We start from the raw sequence: 19,114 nt of genomic DNA on the forward strand, positions 1-19,114 counted from the left end.
TTTGTTTCTCAGAGTCCATAGTCTCTCATGGTTTGTCTCCCCCTCTGATTTCCCCCCCTTCATTTGTTCCTTCCTACTATCTTCTTTTTTTTAATTAACATATAATGTATTATTTGTTTCAGAGGTACAGGTCTGTGATTCATCAGTCTTACACCATTCACAGCACTCACCATAGCACATACCCTCCCCAATGTCCATCACCCAGCCACCCCCTCCCTCCCACCCCCACCATTCCAGCAACCCTCAGTTTGTTTCCTGAGATTAAATATTCCTCGCATCAAAGAGATTATATGATACTTGTCTTTCTCTGATTGCCTTATTTCGCTTAGCATAATACCTTCTAGTTCCATCCACATCGTTGCAAATGGCAAGATTTCGGGGTTTTTTTTGATGACTGCATAATATTCCATCATATATACACCACATCTTCTTTATCCATTCATCTGTTGACGGACATCTTGGCTCTTTCCACAGTTTGGCTATTGTGGACATTGCTGCTATAAACATTGGGGCACACGTACCCCTTCGGATCCCTACATTTGTATCTTTGGGGTAAATACCTAGTAGTGAAATTGCTGGGTCGTAGGGTAGCTCTATTTTCAACTTTTTGAGGAACTTCCATACTGTTTTCCAGAGTGGCTGCACCAGCTTGCATTCCCACCAACAGTGTAGGAGGGTTCCCCTTTCTCCGCATCCTCACCAACATCTGTCCTTTCCTGACTCGTTAATTTTAGCCATTCTATGGCTCTGAATCTCAAAGTAAAATAAAAATGGGTCAAAGTCCTAACTCCTAACTAATACAGCACCTACTAATTTTGTGACCTTGGGCAAGTTCCCTAATATGTCTCAACTTATGTTTTTCTGTTGTAAAGAAAGATAATAAAACCTTCCTGGCATATTTATTATAACACTTAGGTAAGACTATAAAGCTTAGCACAGTACCTGGCATTTGAAAAATACTCAATGACAGCTATTTGTTTTATTAATGTTGATTTTTTATAGTAGCTTTATGGAGATATAATTCACATACCATACAATTTATGCATTAAAAGCATACGCTTCAATGGCTTTTGATCTATTCACAGAATTACCCAACCATCATAATCATCAATTTTGGAATATTTTAGCATAACAAAAATAAACTCCACACCCATGAGAAGTCATTCCCCATTTCCCCCCAATCATAGGCAACCACGTATCTTCTCTTTTTTTCTACGGATTTTCCTGTTCTGAGTATTTCATACACATGGAATGATGCAATACATGATTCCTTGTGACTGACTTCTGTCACTTAACAATGTTTTCAGGGTTCATCTGTGTTGTAGCAAGTATCAGTTCATTTCTTTTTATTGATGAATATTATTCCATTGTGTGGATATACCATATTTTACTCATTCATTCATCAGTGATCAAAAATTTGGATTGTTTCCATTATTTGGCTATTATGAATAATTCTGCAATCAACATTCATGTACAAGTTTATGTGTGGAACTGTTTTCGTATCTCTCTGGTAGATCTTCCAGTGATGTAAACTTTATCCTTTAAAAAAAAAAAGATTTTATTATTTATTTAAGAAAGAGAGAGAGAATGAACACTAGCAGGGGGGAAGAGACAGAGGGAGAGAGAGAGAAGCAGGCTCCCCACTGAGAGGGAGCCCGATGCTGGGCTCCCTCCCAGGACCCTGAGATCATGACCTGAATCAAAGGCAGACCCTTAACCAACTGAGCCACCTAGGCGCCCCTATGTTTATCCTTTTGAGGAGCTGCAGATGTTTTCCAAAGTGCCTACACCATTTTAAACTCCCTTGGCAGTATAGGAAAACTCCCAACTTCTCCCCATCCTTACCAACACCTGTATTGTCTTTTTCATTACAGCCATTCTAAGTGGGCATGAAGTGGTACTTCACTGTGGCTTCGATTGGCATTTTCCTGATGGCTAATGATGTTGAGCTTCTTTTACATGCTTATTGGCCATTTGTAGATCTTCTTGGGCTAAAGGCCTCTTCAGATCCTTTCCTATTTTTTAACTGGTTTTTTGTCCCTTTATTATTGAGTTGTAGATGTTCTTTACATATTTTAGATACAAGCCCCTTACCAGATATCTATAATTTGCAAACACTTTCTCCCATCCTGTGGGTTGTCTTTTCACTTTCTGGATGATATCCTTTGAAGCAGAAAATTTATTATTTTGATGAAGTCCAATTTATCTACTTTTCCTTTTGCTGCTTATGCTTTCAGTGTCAAACCCAATGTCACGAAGATTTTCCCCTATGTTTTCTTCTAAGCATTTTATAGCTTTAGCTCTTACATTTAAGTCTTGGATCCATTTTGAGATCATTTTTGTATATGATGTGAGGTTTGAGTTCAACTTCATTCTTTTGCATGTGGATAGCCAGTTGTCACAGCACCATTTGTTGAAAAGATTATACTTCTCCCATTGAATTTTTTGGTACCCCTGTGGAACATCAGTTGATCATAAATGAGAAGTCTTATTTCTAACTCTCAATTCTAATCCATTGATGTACATGTTTATCCTCATGCCAGTACCACACTGCCTTGATTAATGTCAATTTGTAATAAGTTCTGAAATCAGAAACTATGAAACTTCCAACTTTTTTCTTCTTTTCAAGGTTGTTTTTCTATAAACAAGATCATATCACCTGCAAATAAAGACAGTTTTACATCTTCCTTTCCAATCTAGATGTCCTTTATTTCTTCTTCTTACCTAATTGCCCTGGTAAGAACCTCCAGTACAATTTCTGAACAGAAGTGGCAAGAGCAGACAACCTTGTCTTGCTCTTGATCTTAGAGGAAAAGCTTTTAGCCTTTCATCATTAAGAATGATGTTTGCTGTGGGATGTTCCTGGATGTTCTCTATCAGGCTGAGGAAATCTCCTTCTATTCCTAGTTTGTTGAGTGTTTTTATCATGAAAGGGTGTTACTGTTAATATATAAAACTGCAGCTGTTCTCTTTTTTCCTTTTTCCTCTCTTCTTTCCCTTTTTTGATTTCTTTCCAGAGCCTGGTAGGACACCAGGATGACATCAGGAAAGAGGAAACCACGGGCTGCCGTGCACCCATTCCCCGAAGTGCTCTAGGAGCAAGCACCTGCCACCTCCTTCCTCCCATCTGTACTCCTGAGCTAGTGGTGCCCTTGTTGCTCTGGCACGAGTCGCATCCCTTCCACTTCAATCTGCTTTGCTGGCCTACTGTCTACTGGTTCTGGGTCCCTGGCTTCCTGTCACTCTTCTTCAGGGTTCAGATCCCTTTTCTACCTCTTTCCAGGAGCCCTAGACTACTTTGGCAGCCACTGGTGTTTGGAAAGCTAATGGCTGTTTTCCAGGCAGTAGAATTTCCTTTTTATTCCTGCACCAGTTTGATTCCACAAATATTTCATGAGAACGTTTTAATGCCACACAATTGTGCTTGCTTGATCCTGATAATATTCACAATAACCCCATTGTATTGTTCTTAGTTTGGTCCCATTTTACAGAACAGAAAACAGAGGCTCCATGTGGCCAATTTGTCTGAGGTTACATACATAGTAAGTGGCAGAGCCAGAATTTGATTACAGTCTGTCTGGAGCAAAAGAGAGGAACATGCATATAGTTGTAATTACTAAGACTGAACTCAGGGCATTAGTTGCCATATTGAAATAGCCAGGAAGAACTAGGAAAGTGGTACATCTCTTTCCAAATACAAGGCTTCTGTTGCTCTGGCTTTTGCCAACTTGTCCAGACCTATCTCGCAAAAACACAGGCCCACCCATCCAACACATGCTGAACCACATCATGCTATCTCTCTATTGCTGTACCTTTGGATATGCTGTTATCTCTGCCTCAAAAACACTCTCTTCTACCCAGCTGCCAACTTCTAGATGCCTGACCAATTCCTATTCCTACTTTAAGACCCAATACAAGAATCACTTTCCCTGGGAAGTCCTTCGGATGCACGCTAGGCTGTGCCCTGTTATATCCCATATATACCTAGCCACAGCATGCCACGTTTCTGTTCTCCTCCCTCTCCCCATCAAAAACCAATAAACCATGAGTGCCTTCAAGGTGGGGCCATGGTTCGCTCTAACCTGCCTCCCAGGATAGTTCCTGGCCCAATTTCTTTTTTAACTTATTGAATCTTTAGGATGATCCCCTATAAATAGATGCTGTCTCTGGTAGAAGGTTTAAACCATCTCTCTACTGAAATAAATTAACAGTTGGGGCTTTTGTTCCCTTCCATTCTGGAGAATCTGAATCTTAAACCAAGGGGCTCAGGCCTATGAAATTTGAACTTAAAACAGTAAAACCACCTTTCCACAAACACAACTCACAGTCATCAGGTCACCATGAGGAAGACCTCAGGAAAGAGGATAATCCAAAGGAGGAAACAAATGGTCTCACTTTAAATACAGAGCAAGAGCACCCTCATGTTCTTAGGTACTTCTCAACACCTAGGGATCCACTGTCAGTGCCAGAGACCACTTTTAGATTAAATAGTACAACCATCCCTTTCTTCAGCTACTAAACAAAATGATAATTTTACTTCTAACTCAAAGCCAACTCAGTGAAAAGACACCACCTACAAGGTGTTTTTTGAGGCTCTTTGTGGCAACTGAGAGAGCAAAGTTTTAATGCAGCCCCTTCTGCTTTCTCCTCCAAGAGCAAGCTGTGAGGTCAGGCCCAGGATGACAATGTCTAACAGCTCCCAAAAGGTTCTTGGTCTTAATCCTTGCCAATTTCCCTCCAAGCCCTGGCACATCTTGGGCTGAAGGCACACATGTTATTTTCATTTAGGCATGAATGCTGAACCACTGGGTATTTTTCCCCCCCTGGGCTTTCTGTTAACTGTCTACAAAATGTGGTTTTAAGATATATTACCCCTGGTCATTTATCTAACAGACCATACTGCGATCTGTAAGCTCCATCCTTCTTGCAGCTTTCACATTCTATTAAAATGGGATCTCTTACCAGGAAATTTACTCAGACAGGAGAGTTCATTTGAGGTTGAAACTGTAAAGTGGCCAATTATCTCTCAGCCATTGGGTACATTCGATCTTTACCCCAAGCCTTGGAAATAAAGACAACATTTAGCAAACGTTCTGCTCCAAAGCTAATGTTTTGGAAAGAATAACAGCATGTTGGGAATAAATTACATGGTCTTTAGTGCATTTTAGTGTTATTGCCTGTTAACACGCAGTGTGGTGTGCCAACTCATGAGAGAACTCCACTCTTCTAAGAAATCGATTTCTGAATTGTTGAGTTTATGGCGTCCGTGTTATATCGTTGAACAGACTGGGAGTACAGGAGTCTGTGTCTGTGGAATCTGACCTAGGGGAAGCTATGAATCATAGGTTGTCCTTCCATTCTGATAATATCCACACCATTAGCACACTCCGGGTAATGACATTTGAGGCTTTTCATCTAGGACTATCCAGTTTCCTACTTCGTGGGTTATACTGATCCTAAGACCAGGTAATCTAATATACCTAATACAAGTAACAGTTTAACCTTACTCAAAGTCCTATTAGGTACAAGGTCTTTTGCCAGGCTCTTCTGAAGGACAGTAGGATGCTTAAATAGATCTCTGATTCCATTTCTGTGAAACATCCTGAATAGGCAAATCCAAGAGACAAAAAGTACTTTCCCGGTTTCCTTGAGCTGGGAGGATGGGGCATTGGGAATGCTGGCTTAAAGGATGTGGGGTATCTTTTTGGGGGTACTAAAAATGTTCTAAAATTGATTGTGGTAAGGGTTGCCCAAATCTGTGAATATACTAAAAACCCTTGAACTGGAACTTTAAATTGGCAAATTGTATGGTATGTGAATGACACCTCAATAAAGCTGTTTAAAAAAAAACAAACTTTCCCTCACAAAAAGGAGGGAATGTTAATAATAATAATAATAAAAGGAAAGATGTTAATAATGAAAACACAGAAAACTAAAGACAGGTACCACAGAATGCTAAGGAAGATCCAAAAACTCTCTCCCAGCTTTGGAGGATTTTCTTTTTCCTGGGACCATCGCAATCTCTTTGGTGCATGTTTAGGTTCAGGGGATAGGAGAGAAGGCCTTACAGGAGAAGAGAGCTTCTGATAACTGAACAGAACTGAAACCCATGGGAACACAGCAAAAGATGTTCTGGCAACAGAAATACCAGACTGGGGCCCCTCAGTGAAGTCCCTGTGCAAGTCGGTACCTCCCTTACAGCTGATCACAAGCAAGGTATTTTATTTCAAGGGGAAAGGAGGGAAGGGTGATTCTACATCAGGTGGAGAGGCAGCTCCTGTTACTGAGGCCTCTCTATTCTAAAGAGAACTTTACCAGAAGAACACTATCCCCAAACCCACTCAGCCTCCCATGTTCCCAGGCAAAGGGCCCTGGCAGCAGGGCTGTGCACAAAGTAGATCAACCAGAACCAGCCCTGTAGCAACTTGTAAGCTAAAATACTACTCCATGAACAGATGACACAAACCTATTTTCAGGCCACACAAGCTGTCATATAATTTCTTCTTCTGTCTGAAGAATTTCTATTTCATGCCTACATGATTTATCTTTTATTGGAGTAAGCTTATTTTATTTAAAAAGGTCCATCACCACCTTCACCTTCCCTGAAGTGGCAGGCCCCTCTCTGCCACCATTTTTTATTCCCCCGATTTCCAATATTTACTAAAAATCAAATTGATCAGGTATATTTAACATGCAAAATTCCAAATATTTTTAAATGTGATACTTTTTAAACTTTTAAACTAACATTTAAACAATTTAATATTTAAACAACACTTAAATGACAAATTGCTTTCATAGGTCACAATAAAGTGTCAAGTAATGTCACACATTTTTTTAAGATTTTATTTATTTGTATATAGAGAGAGAACGAGTGGTGGGGAGGGGCAAAGGGGGGGGAGAGAGAGAGAAAGCCAAACACCCACCGAGCAGAAAGCCAGACTCAGGGCTCAATCCTAGGACCCTGGGATCATGACCTGAACTGAAGGCAGACGCCCAACCAACTGAGCCACCCAGACGCCCCACATCCAACTATTTTAAAGAAAATTTCATCAAGAGATTTTTCTACAGGAGTATGGATATGTATTCCAGGTTTGGTTTCCTCACTAACTGGGACCGCTTCTTCCTCACTCTGACAATCAAGACTTGCCACCATTTTTTCTGTTCTTGGTTTCTACATTTACTAAGCTCAGGGTTGAGTTAAAGAGATGTTGCACCACGGGCAGAGAGCTCAATCTTTCCTCTCCTCTTGGAAAGGGCCTGTAACTGGGTGATAGTTCTGCTAGTTCCATACTGGAGTTCTTCAAAGCTTGTGGGTCAAACTCAGCTGAGTGATGTATTGCCACCCTCACTCCTCTGATTCCCATTTCCCTGGAAGAACCAAGGAGAAAGAGCTCTCTTGTCCAGTGCTTGCCACCATCTGCCTTACATGACAATGGAAGCATTGGCTTTGGGAAGCTGCCAAGTTTCTGGTGTGGGACTTGAACCCTTGGCCTCCCATGCAAAAGTAATGCTGCTACCAGCTGAGTGACACAGGCCTATTTCCTGAGTCAATGAGTGAACAGATCCAAAGGTATGCAAGGAATTTCTCTCCCCTCCAGCCTCACCCAGCCTTGGCATGGCTGCTGGCATCACCAGAGGTGTCCACTCTTGGGAGCAGTTACTGGGCCATTGCCAAACTTCCACAGCACAGAGCTGTTTGTCAGCTCATTAGTGCATTTCTTCACCTTCGGTTTTCCTAACCAGACAATAACTAGAAGAAAAACTCACTTTAATGAACAATTTGACCCTTTTTTCCTTCCTCCCTCTTCTCCCATATGATAGCTGTTTTATTTTTTTTTTAAGATTTTATTTATTTATTTGACAGAGAGACAGCGAGAGAGGGAACACAAGCAGGGGGAGAGGAAGAAGCAGGCCTTCCGCCGAGCAGGGAGCTGGACACGGGGCTTGATCCCAGGACCCTAGGATCAAGACCTAAGCTGAAGGCAGATGCTTAACAACTGAGCCACCCAGGTGCCCCACAGCTGTTTTATTTTTAATGGGAGCCATTTGTAAACAAATTTACATTTCCTTGATTTTTAGGCCTTCACCCTCTAGTATAGTTATGAATAAGCTCACACTCTAGAATGGAGATAAAAATATCAGGATATCAATGAAGAGAAGACAGGAAAAATAGGTTTGTGTCCTCTACACATCGAGTTAGCTTCTGAAGAAATGTTTTTAAGAAATATGGGCCAACATGGAGAAACACTCTCTTTTACAATTACAGTCACATAAAAATGGATGATATATGGGTGGAAAACTAGTAAGGGTTATAAAACCTAAAGTAGAATGTCAATATCCTTCTGTTGTTATAATAGTGTTTAAATAATGTCTATTTATTGATTTTATTTTATTTTATTTTTAAGTAGGCATCATGCCCAGCGTGGAGCCCAAAGCAGAGCTTGAACTCATGACCCTGAAATCAAGACCTGAGCTGAGATCAAGAGTTGGACACTTAACCAACTGTGCCACCCAGGTGCCCCATGTCTTTTATTTTTAATGAGGAGGAAAGAAAACAGTGTAACAAGTAATACACACACATGAAGTAACCCTGCTCCTTTAGTTTGGTGTGTTAATAACTGGATATAAAACTAATCCTCAATCTGCCATTCCTCTTCTTTTTCCCTTTCTCCCTTGCCAGGCATAACTCTGTTCTCAATCACTCTGGGAGTAGCTGCCACTCCCAGATTCCCTGTGGCTGCCTATTCCCCTCATGCAAAGGAGTGACAACCCTCATGGCTGCAGGGGACTCATGACTGACTCTCTTCCAGAAGAGGTGTCTGAGAACTCTTACTAACAAAAGGTCCTTTTCATATCTCAACGACAGAGGTGTGGATTACCAAAGGCTTGGCTAGGCATCCACATCTCATTCTCAGTTTACTCCTAATAAGATGAAGCGGGAAGAACTTACTGACACAGGTAACTGGCTTGGGCATCCAAAACTCCAGGCCAGGTAAGGTTGCATCTCAATAATTCCCATCATTTGCTTTGCAGTCTGTCTGCAATTTTCCTAAGTCACCCCTAAAACATGGAGGTAAGAGTTGGGAATTCTAACTTTGGTTGAATGGATTCCATTGGCAATGTTGTCAGTCTGACCTTTTTTTTTTTTTTTTTAAGTGCTCATCTCATGCTTTCTCATGAAGATCCAGGGCAGGGGAAGAATGCAATCCACTATTCCTACGTGGTATGTTTATGTGTAGCTATTATAACAAGCTATACTGACAAATGCCTAGGCTCAAATCTTAGTGCTATCATTTTTTAGTCTGGACTAATGCATCATCTTCCTTCTTTGTAATATGGGGGAAATACTGGTGTCTACTTAATATGGTTGGTGTGAGGATGAAATGAAATGATACTTATGAAGTGTTTTCATGGTGCCTACTCTATAGTGAGGAACCCAATAAATGTTAGTAGTGTTAGTCATTACTATCATCATCTTTATTATACTGTCCCTCCATTCTTTACTTTATCCACCTCAAAGTGAGCTAGAAGTAACTGGATGTAGCAGCAAGCACACAGAAACTGGAGATCTACAGAAAATGGATCTCTTCCATTCTACTGGCTGAGTAATGACCTTTGACAAGTTATTTTGCACATCTGAATCTGCGGCCACATCTATAAAATTCAGATAGTGACACTCACCCCCAGAGGGCTACTGGGAAGATCCAATGTAATAAGATACAGGAAAATGCTCGATGCATACTAAGTGCCCAGTAAATAATGGCTGAATCAGGACTTAGGTTTAGGTCACTCACCCCGCTTATCCCTTTTTAGCTTAGGTCTGCAACTAAAGAAGACATCCCACTCTCCTCGATGCCACTTCCAGCAAAGAGCAGGACAGGGAGCCAAAGCATTAGCAAACTTTTGGCAGGCACTGGACAAGGAATGTGATCACAAGACCACCGTGCAGAACTTTGACAACCGAATGTGCAAATTATGCTATTCAAGCTGGAATATCACCCAAGTGTGTTTTGGAACCAGAGTGACCACATCCCAGCTGGACTGGGGAAGTGAAGCTGTCCAGCCAAGGGTTTTATTATTTTTATTTAAAAGTGTGAATCATCAGAAAATCAACCCTCTCCAGCCAGGTGCTGTATTCAGATTCCACACAACATCTACTTCTTTGGCAGCTGAGAAAGGGGAAAGTACCTATGAGAATTGTTCTGGGAAGATTTCAGAGGTCAACATCTTAGTGGTTCAACCAAGGTAACTTTGGAAATATCCTCTAAATTCTCTAGGACTCTGTTTCCTCATGTATAAAATAAGATAACAACAGGAAATGCTGTGTAGGTTGTTGTCAGGACTAAATGTGTGAAAAATGCTTAAAAGAGAGCATCGTACATAGTTTAAGTGCCAGACGTGTATTTGCTACAATGATAATGATTACTGGACTAAGGCATTTGGGGCTTTCCAAAGGCACCACATTTTCACCTCTGCTGTCATAAGCTTATATTCTTTTTGGAGAAAAAACTTTGTATATGACAAATGAAATGATAAAGGGAGCTGTCTGAATACATGACAAACTGAACAAGATCCCTATTGTCTGGGTGACTGGGAATAATTCTATGTTGGAGAAAATCTTAGAGCTGAGCCTTGCAGGAAATTTAGGAATCAAAGTCATGGACAGGAGGGAAAGGGCATTATATGAAGGGTAAATAGCTTCGTAAAAACTGTCCAGCCCTCCCGGATGTCTTCAAAGAACTCTGGCAGCTTGGTTGTAACTTGACCCACAAAAAAGAAAGATCCACCATTTTCAGAATTTGCTTAAACTTCTTGATTTCACCTGCTTCATGCATCAACCCTTGCTTTCACTCTTCTGACCTCTCTGCCACTAACTGTCATGGCCTAGCTACTGTTTTAACCTGTTGTTGACCGTTAGCGCAAAACATGGTTTGGTCATTAAGTTTTTTACTCCAATTTCCCTCCTGACTATGGTTTCCTCTAGGAGACTCTCAGGGAATCATTCCTGCAGATGAATCCATGTCTCTGGAATCCTGTTTCCAAATACAATATCCACAGGGAGCCCCTCTAATGAGCAGATTGTGGGTAAGCTGTCACAGGCCCTGTCATGTTTTAAGGACAACGAATAAACAGATCAAACTCACTCCTGCAATCAAGGCAGTAGAAGGTAATAAAAGCTTGTTAAAGTCATACTCAATGAAGGAACTTCCTAGAAGCACAGACCATTCAGCACAGAATCCCCCTCCCCCAAATTCTGACAGTGGATGTGAAACCAGGGCTCTGGATTCCACAGATGGATAGATTCTCACATATTCCCAGAGATCTTCCCTGATGACTCTTATGTAAGTTCTACCACTGGTTTGTACAGTTGTTCCAGCACTCAATTACAATGACTTTGCTTTCTGCTTTGGGTAGTGTATATTTGCCAGCTGGAAGGTAAATTTCAAGGTAGTAATAGCTTCACTGTTTTTTGTTTTTATGTTTCTAGAAACCTAAATTCTGCACTTGGTATATACAGGGAAAACACACACACATACTCTATAAGAACAACAATAAAAGCAAAACCAAAAACACTTTGAGGTTCTCTGATTTTGAAAAACAACATGAAGTCAGAAGTTTTAGGATCTAGCTCTGACCGTACAGCCTGCTAGCTAAGACATCTAGGTGTATTACCCAATTTTCTAAACTTCCTTCCACAGCTACAAAAGAGAGATTATGAGACTAGTCTTGTTTACCCTAAGGAGAATCACAGTGCCAAGAGATAATAGATATAAAATCATATCTAGAGAACCTTTTCAAATAAAGGAAAACTAAAACTGAACTCAATCTCAATTTATAAAAAGTTTTGTTTTATTTGTCTGTTTAAGGTAAAAGAAAAAAGACTTTTATGGGAGGAGGAGGAAAACATGGAAAAGATAGCCACTGTTTTGAGGACTAAAAGAGAAGAATTCTAATGTTATGTTTTACATTTCAGAATTCTATTTTCTTAGAGACAGAGAAGGGAAAAAGGTAGAATATTATTTTGTCTTTTTTTAACCCAAGGTTGGAGGAAACTGATGATGCAGCATTCAGGGTTGGCTGGGTTTGTGCTCATTTTGTATTGCCTAGATGTTTCTTAGACACTGCTGCTCATCAGGTACTGAAGGGAAATATGTTGGAGCAGTTGCCTGATATTGGATTGGCTGCACTCTATTATTTTTAGCTGACCTCTTAGAAAATATACATTAAATGTGCCAAGGGAAAATGTACAATCCTTTGTTCTGATGAAGTATAAGCTTTGGCTCCTTCTAAGACTGACCTACCAGGGTTCTTTGTGTTTCCCTCCTCTTCAGACATCTTCCTTTAGGACATTTTATTCCCCATTAGTGGTAGCAGGATTAAGGTCTAGTGCAATGCTGACGAAAGCTTTGAACAGAGAAAAGATTGCAATTCACTGGCTAACATGAGTGATTTGTGCCAATATCCAAAGTTTGTGAGCCTTGCATTAACATGACTCTTTAATTATCCCTTGTACTCCTCATAATTAGGATAGGGCATACAGAGTCTAGTGGCCAGTGCAGAAAAATGAACCACAATCTTGTGAATGCCTGCTTCCTGCCAGACTTTTCTAGGCCTTCTAGGTTAAGCCACTTGATTTTTGCAATAGTGCCTGAGCCACATACTGTTACCTCTTTTTTTAGGATGAGTAAACTCATGTTAAATAATTTGCTCAAAACCACATGGCTGATAAGTGGCAGGGAATGCTTCTGAGAGGAGATGAGGTTAACCAAGTTCTGGTAGAGGTGAGATGCATCACCTAAGGAGTAGGAAGGGCATTTTATGTATGAGATTTGGCAGTACATGGGTGAAAGAGCTTGGAACAGAAGACAAAAGACTTAAATCCCAAAATGTGTTCTAATACTTTCTGTGTAACCCTGGACAAATCACTTCGCGATCTAGGTTTTTAGTTCTCTACCTCATACTAGAACATAGGAAATTCTAATAAATTGTAGTTACCATCATCATCGTCGTCATCAAAACCATTACTCTTACCAATACTAGAATTATCATTGTCACTAATACTTTATTTACTCTTAGCATTTTAGGAGGATATAAGCTAGTGGCTATAAAAATGTCTTGTACCAAAAACAAACTAGAAGCAATTTAAGAGTGTTGCAATTTATTTTAAATCCGAGGGAAATGAAAAATATAATTTTCAAATATAATAAATTAAACGCAAGGTAACTGCTGTGTACTTCAGAACTGTCTTGATTCAAGTCTTAGCCAGAGGTTTAACTCTTGACAATGCTGAAAGATTTAACTGAACATATTGATAAAAAAAAGAAAGAAAAAAAAAGGAAACACATTTCACCAACCTCTCCAGGCCATGATATTTGCATTTATAAAGGTCAGCTATATATTTATTGTTCAGTTAATCACTGGCTTCATGTGGAAGCTTTAACAAGTTTAGTCAAATTTCCTAAAGGGCATTCCATCAAAAAGGAGGGGATATTAGTCAGAGATTTAAAAAAAACAAAACAAAAAAACAGGGTTTTCTTAAATATATGACTAGGGAGAAAAACAATAAAGATCCAAGGATTCTTTCTATGGCCAGAGGAGATAGAAGGGGAAGAAGACAGTCCATCTTCCACCAAAACTGTATATATGGCTCTGACACATATGTTAGTCTTGCCAAGCCCCAAGTGAGAAAGGAATAGAAGCTAAGACACCTAGAATGTTGATGACTAGTTCCTGCCAGTAGAAATCTGTGAGTTGTATTAGTTCTATAAACACTTCTGAGAGTTCAAGCATTAATGAACAATTAACAGCTGCTATTAAACTTGGTGGTTTCTAAGTTGCAGTCACAGTGGTGATGCTGACAATAAAAAAATCACCATAACCCATCAGCATGTATTTTATCAATTTAGGATTACACTACTCTTCAAAGCTCATTTTTGTAGACTCCATTATAGCCTAACTCCTATATCAAAGGAAAATTCTGGAAATCAAGAAGAGACCACCACCATCAAAATCACTCTCCCCCTCATAGCTATTTTTCACATGTTCTGATATACTTTGTTTTCCCACAGATGTATATAAATTTCATAGAGTTGATAAACAAATTGTAATCCATTTGTCAGCCCCTCTCTATCCTTCTCTACCAGAAGGTATACAGATAGTATAAATTGTGCCACCAAAGATATACTGATAAGAGAAATATGATTATGTCACTTCTATATTTAAAAACCTGTGGAAGTCTCCCCTTGCTTACAAAATAAAATAATAGCTCACCAGTTGAGTGTATAAGGCCTTTTAAAAATCCAACTCTAATGGAACACACTTATTTCCCATTATTGACACAAATACTCTAATCTCTCATGGCAACACATCTACCACATTCCTGCATTCTGAAGGTCTCTCCTGTTTTGTTTGTTCATGCCATTACTTCTTCCCAAAATTCCCTCCCCCATTTACTATCTGCTTGTTCAACTCCTACTTACTCTTATCCTCTCCTAAACTTCTCTGGGCAGATCAGTTGCTCCTTCCTTTGGATCTCCAAGACGCTTTTAAAATATTTTAACAGAACAAACAGCACTTTTCATTAATATGCTTTTAATTGTTACACATATGTCTGAGAGATCATTCCACGCAATAACTGTGTCCTCACGCAATGCATAAAGCTTAGCAGGTGCTTAATTAATACATGTTAAAAGATACAGTGGGGAGACCTGGGCGGAGCAAGATGGCAGAGGAGTAGGAGACCTGGATTTTGTCTGGTCTCAGGAATTCAGCTGAATAGGGATCAAACCATTCTGAACACCTACGAACTCAACAGGAGATTGAAGATAAAAATAGTAACAACTCTCTGAACAGAGAAGCAACCACTTACTGGAAGGTAGGGCGAGCGGAGAAGTGAATCCGCGGCGATATTCAGGAGGATAGACGGCGGGGGAGGGGCCTCCGTTGGCCGCTTTTGGCAAGTGATAGAGCCGCGGAGCACAAAATCGGACCTTTTAGAAGTCGGCTCCGCTGAGGGATGTTGCTCCAGTGGCTAAGCGGGGGGTAGAACCCTCGTGGGACAGTGGGGTCTCAGGACCCTTGGGGTCACAGAAAGACCGGGGGTGCCTGAGTGCAGCAGAGCTCCCAGGTATCAGAGCGGGAAAGCCGGCTGCAGAGAGGGAGCCGAGGCGTGGGCTCTGAGCTCGGGGTTGCCATAGACTGTGATCTGCGGCCCAGTCGGGCAACTGCTCCTCCAGCAGGGACCCAACAAGCGGCAGATCCGGGGAGATTCCCCTTCCTCCCCCGGGAGGAGCGGCGCGGGAGCGCACCGCAGGGATCTGCTGGGTTCGGAGACTCCACACAGGGTCGGGTGCCAGAGATAGAAACGCTCGGTCACAGGCCGGGTGAGCACAGAGCGCGGCTGGAGACTGAGGAGACAGGAGTGACTGGCTGCTTTTCTCTGGGGGAACACTGAGGAGCGGGGCCCCGAGTTCTTGCCTCCTCTGGGGCGGAGATTGGGAGGCCGCCATTTTCACTGTCATCCTCCAAAGCCATACGGCAAGATTGCAGGGAACAAAAGCTCCTGAGAGCAAACCCCAGCAGCTTGCTTAGCCCGGACCCACAAGGGCGGGAAAATTCCACCTCCGGCAAAGACATCTGGGAACCATGGCAACGGGTCCATCCCCCAGAAGATCAGCAGGAACAGCCAGCAAGCCAGGACCAAGTTCTCCCAGTGCTAGGGCAATACTGCATATAGAATTCATGGCTTTTTTTTACCATGATTCATTAGTTTTTCAAAGTTAATTTTTTAACTGTTTTTTTAATTTCTTTCTCCATTTTTCACCCAACATCTTATCAATGCCTTTTTTTAAAAAAACATTTTTTATTTTTCATTTTTAGAGTCATATTTTATCCCTTCATAGTAGTTACCCTTATTTTTGGCATATATATATATATGTTGTTCTCTCTTTAAAATTTTGAGATACAGTTTCTTCTAACAGATCAAAATATACCCTAAATCACTAGTGTATGGCTTTCTTCTAGTGTCCTGCCTGATCACATTCTCTCCCTTTTTTTTTAAATCTTCTTCTTTCTTTTTTCAAACAACTTCTTATCGTATCAATTCCTTTTATAAAATCTTTTATAATTTTCATCTTTACAATCATCTGCCATCCCTTCATTGTATCAACCCTTATTTTGTACATATATGTCTTTCTTCCTTTAAAATTTTAGGAGGGACATTTTTCTAACAGATCAAAATACGCCCAAAATCTAGTGTGTGGCACTGATCTATGCACTAGCCTGATCATATTTGATCATATTCAGTTTTTTTGTATTGTTCTGTTTTTGTTTTTAATCTTTTTTTTAATTTTTTTCATTCTTTCTTTCTTTTCTCTTTCTTTTTTCTTTCTTTCCCTTTCTTTTCCCCTGGTTTCAGGTCTTTTCTGATTTGTATACAGTATATTTGCTGGGGACATTGTTAACCTGTTAGCATTTTGTTCTTTCATTCATCTATTCTCCTCTGGACAAAATGACAAGATGAAAAAAATCACCTCAGCAAAAAGAACAAGAGGTAATACTGTCAACCAGGGACCTACTCAATACGGACATTAGTACGATGTCGGACCTAGAGTTCAGAATCATGACTTTAAAGATACTAGCTGAGCTTGAAAAAGGCGTGGAAGTTATTAGACAAACCCTTTCTGGAGAAATAAAAGAACTAAAATCTAACCAAGTCGAAATCAAAAAGGCTATTAATGAGGTGCAATCAAAAATGGGGGCACTAACTGCTAGGATAAATGAGGCAGAAGAGAGAATCAGCGATATAGAAGACCAAATGATGGAAAATAAAGAAGTTGAGAAAAAGAGAGAGAAAAAACTACAGGATCACGAGGGCAGAATTCGAGAGATAAGCGGTACGATAAGACGAAACCACATTAGAATATTTGGGATCCCAGAAGAAGAAGAAAGAGAGAGAGGGGCAGAAGGTATATTGGAGCAAATAATAGCAAAGAACTTCCCTAAGGTGGGGAAGGAAACAGGCATCAAAATCCAGGAGGCACAGAGAACCCCTCTCAAAATCCATAAAAATAGGTCAACACCCCGACATCTAAGAGTAAAACTTACGAGTCTCAGAGACAAAGAGAAAATCCTGAAAGCAGCTTGGGAGAAGAGATATGTAACCTACAATGGTAGAAACATTAGATTGGCAACAGACCTATCCACAGAGACCTGGCAGGCCGGAAAGGACTGGCATGGAATATTCAGAGCACCAAACGAAAAAAATATGCAGCCAAGAATACTATATCCAGCTAGGCTCTCATTGAAAATTGAAAAAGAGATAAAAAGCTTCCAAGACAAACAAAAACTAAAGAAATTTGCAAACAGGAAAACCAGCCCTCCAAGAAATATTGAAAGGGCTCCTCTAAGCAAAGAGAGAGATTAAAGCAGCACAGATCAGAAAGGAGCACAGACAATATACAGTAACAGTCACCTTACAGGCAATACAATGGCACTAAATTCATACCTTTTAATAGTTACCCTGAATGTAAATGGGCTAAATGCCCCAAGCAAAAGACACAGGCTACCAGATTGGATTAAAACACAAGACCCATCAATATGCTGTCTGCAAGAGACTCATTTTAGACCCAAAGACACCCCCACATTGAAAGTGAGGGGGTGGAAAACCATTTACCATGCTAATGGACACCAAAAGAAAGCTGGGGTGGCAATCCTTATATCAGACAAACTAGATTTTAAAACAAAGACTGTAATAAGAGATGAGGAAGGACACTATATCCTACTTAAAGGGTCTATCCAACAGGAAGATCTAACAATTGTAAATATCTATGCCCCTAACGTGGGAGCAGCCAATTATATAAAGCAATTAATAACAAAAGCAAAGAAACACATTGACAGCAATACAATAATAGTGGGGTACTTTAACACCCCCCTGACTGAAATGGACAGATCATCTAAGCAAAAGATCAACAAGGAAATAAAGACTTTAAATGAAACACTGGACCAAATGGACTTTACAGACATATTCAGAACATTCCATCCCAAAGCAAGAGAATACACATTCTTCTCTAGAGCCCATGGAACATTCTCCAGAATGGATCACATCCTAGGTCACAAATCAGGTCTCAACTGGTACCAAAAGATTCGGATTATTCCCTGCATATTTTCAGACCACAATGCTTTGAAACTAGAACTCAATCACAAGAGGAAAGTTGGAAAGAACTCAAATACATGGAGGCTAAAGAGCATCCTACTAAGGAATGAATGGGTCAACCAGGAAATTAAAGAAGAATTAAAAACATTCATGGAAACCAATGAAAATGAAAACAGAACTGTTCAAAATCTTTGGGATACAGCAAAGGCAGTCCTGAGAGGAAAGTATATAGCAATTCAAGCCTTTCTCAAAAAACCTGAAAGGGCTCAAATACACAACCTAACCCTACACCTAAAGGAGCCGGAGAAAGAACAGCAAATAAAGCCTAAACCCAGCAGGAGAAGAGATATAATCGAGATCAGAGCAGAAATCAATGAACTAGAAACCAAAAGAACAGTAGAACAGATCAACAAAACTAGGAGCTGGTTCTTTGAAAGAATTAACAAGATTGATAAACCCCTGGCCAGACTTATCCAAAAGAAAAGAGAAATGACCCAAATCAACAAAATCATGAATGAAAGAGGAGAGATCACAACCAACACCAAAGAAATACAAACAATTATAAGAACATATTATGAGCAACTCTATGCCAGCAAATTAGATAACCTGGAAGAAATGGGTGCATTCCTAATTGTATCAACTACCAAAATTGAACCAGGAAGAAAGAGAAAACCTGAACAGACCGATAACCATTAAGGAAATTGAAGCAGTCATCAAAAATCTCCCAAGAAACAAAAGCCCAGGGCCAGATGGCTTCCCAGGGGAATTCGATCAGACACTTAAGAAGAATTAATACCTATTCTTCTGAAACTGTTCCAAAAAAATAGAAATGGAAGGAAAACTGCCAAACTCATTTTATGAGGCCACCATTACCTTGGTGCCAAAACCAAAGACCCCATCCAAAAGGAGAATTACAGACCAATATCCTTGATGAACATGGATGCAAAAATTCTCACCAAA

General features: G+C 40.3%; 1 long non-coding RNA gene across 1 annotated transcript in view; it reads right to left on the reverse strand.

Annotated features, from left to right (window-relative positions):
* Positions 1-232: 232 nt before the first annotated feature.
* The window catches only part of LOC141370425 (uncharacterized), a 49,686-nt gene continuing 30,804 nt past the window's right edge, over positions 233-19,114 (reverse strand). Inside the window, exon 3 of the long non-coding RNA XR_012374467.1 lies at positions 233-1,539. This is a non-coding gene — a long non-coding RNA (uncharacterized lncRNA). The remainder of the gene's footprint in view (positions 1,540-19,114) is intronic.

The sequence above is a fragment of the Callorhinus ursinus genome, unplaced genomic scaffold, assembly GCF_003265705.2.
Source record: "Callorhinus ursinus isolate GAN/ISIS: 27379988/994484 unplaced genomic scaffold, GSC_fseal_2.0 scaffold34, whole genome shotgun sequence".
Lineage (NCBI taxonomy): Eukaryota > Metazoa > Chordata > Mammalia > Carnivora > Otariidae > Callorhinus > Callorhinus ursinus.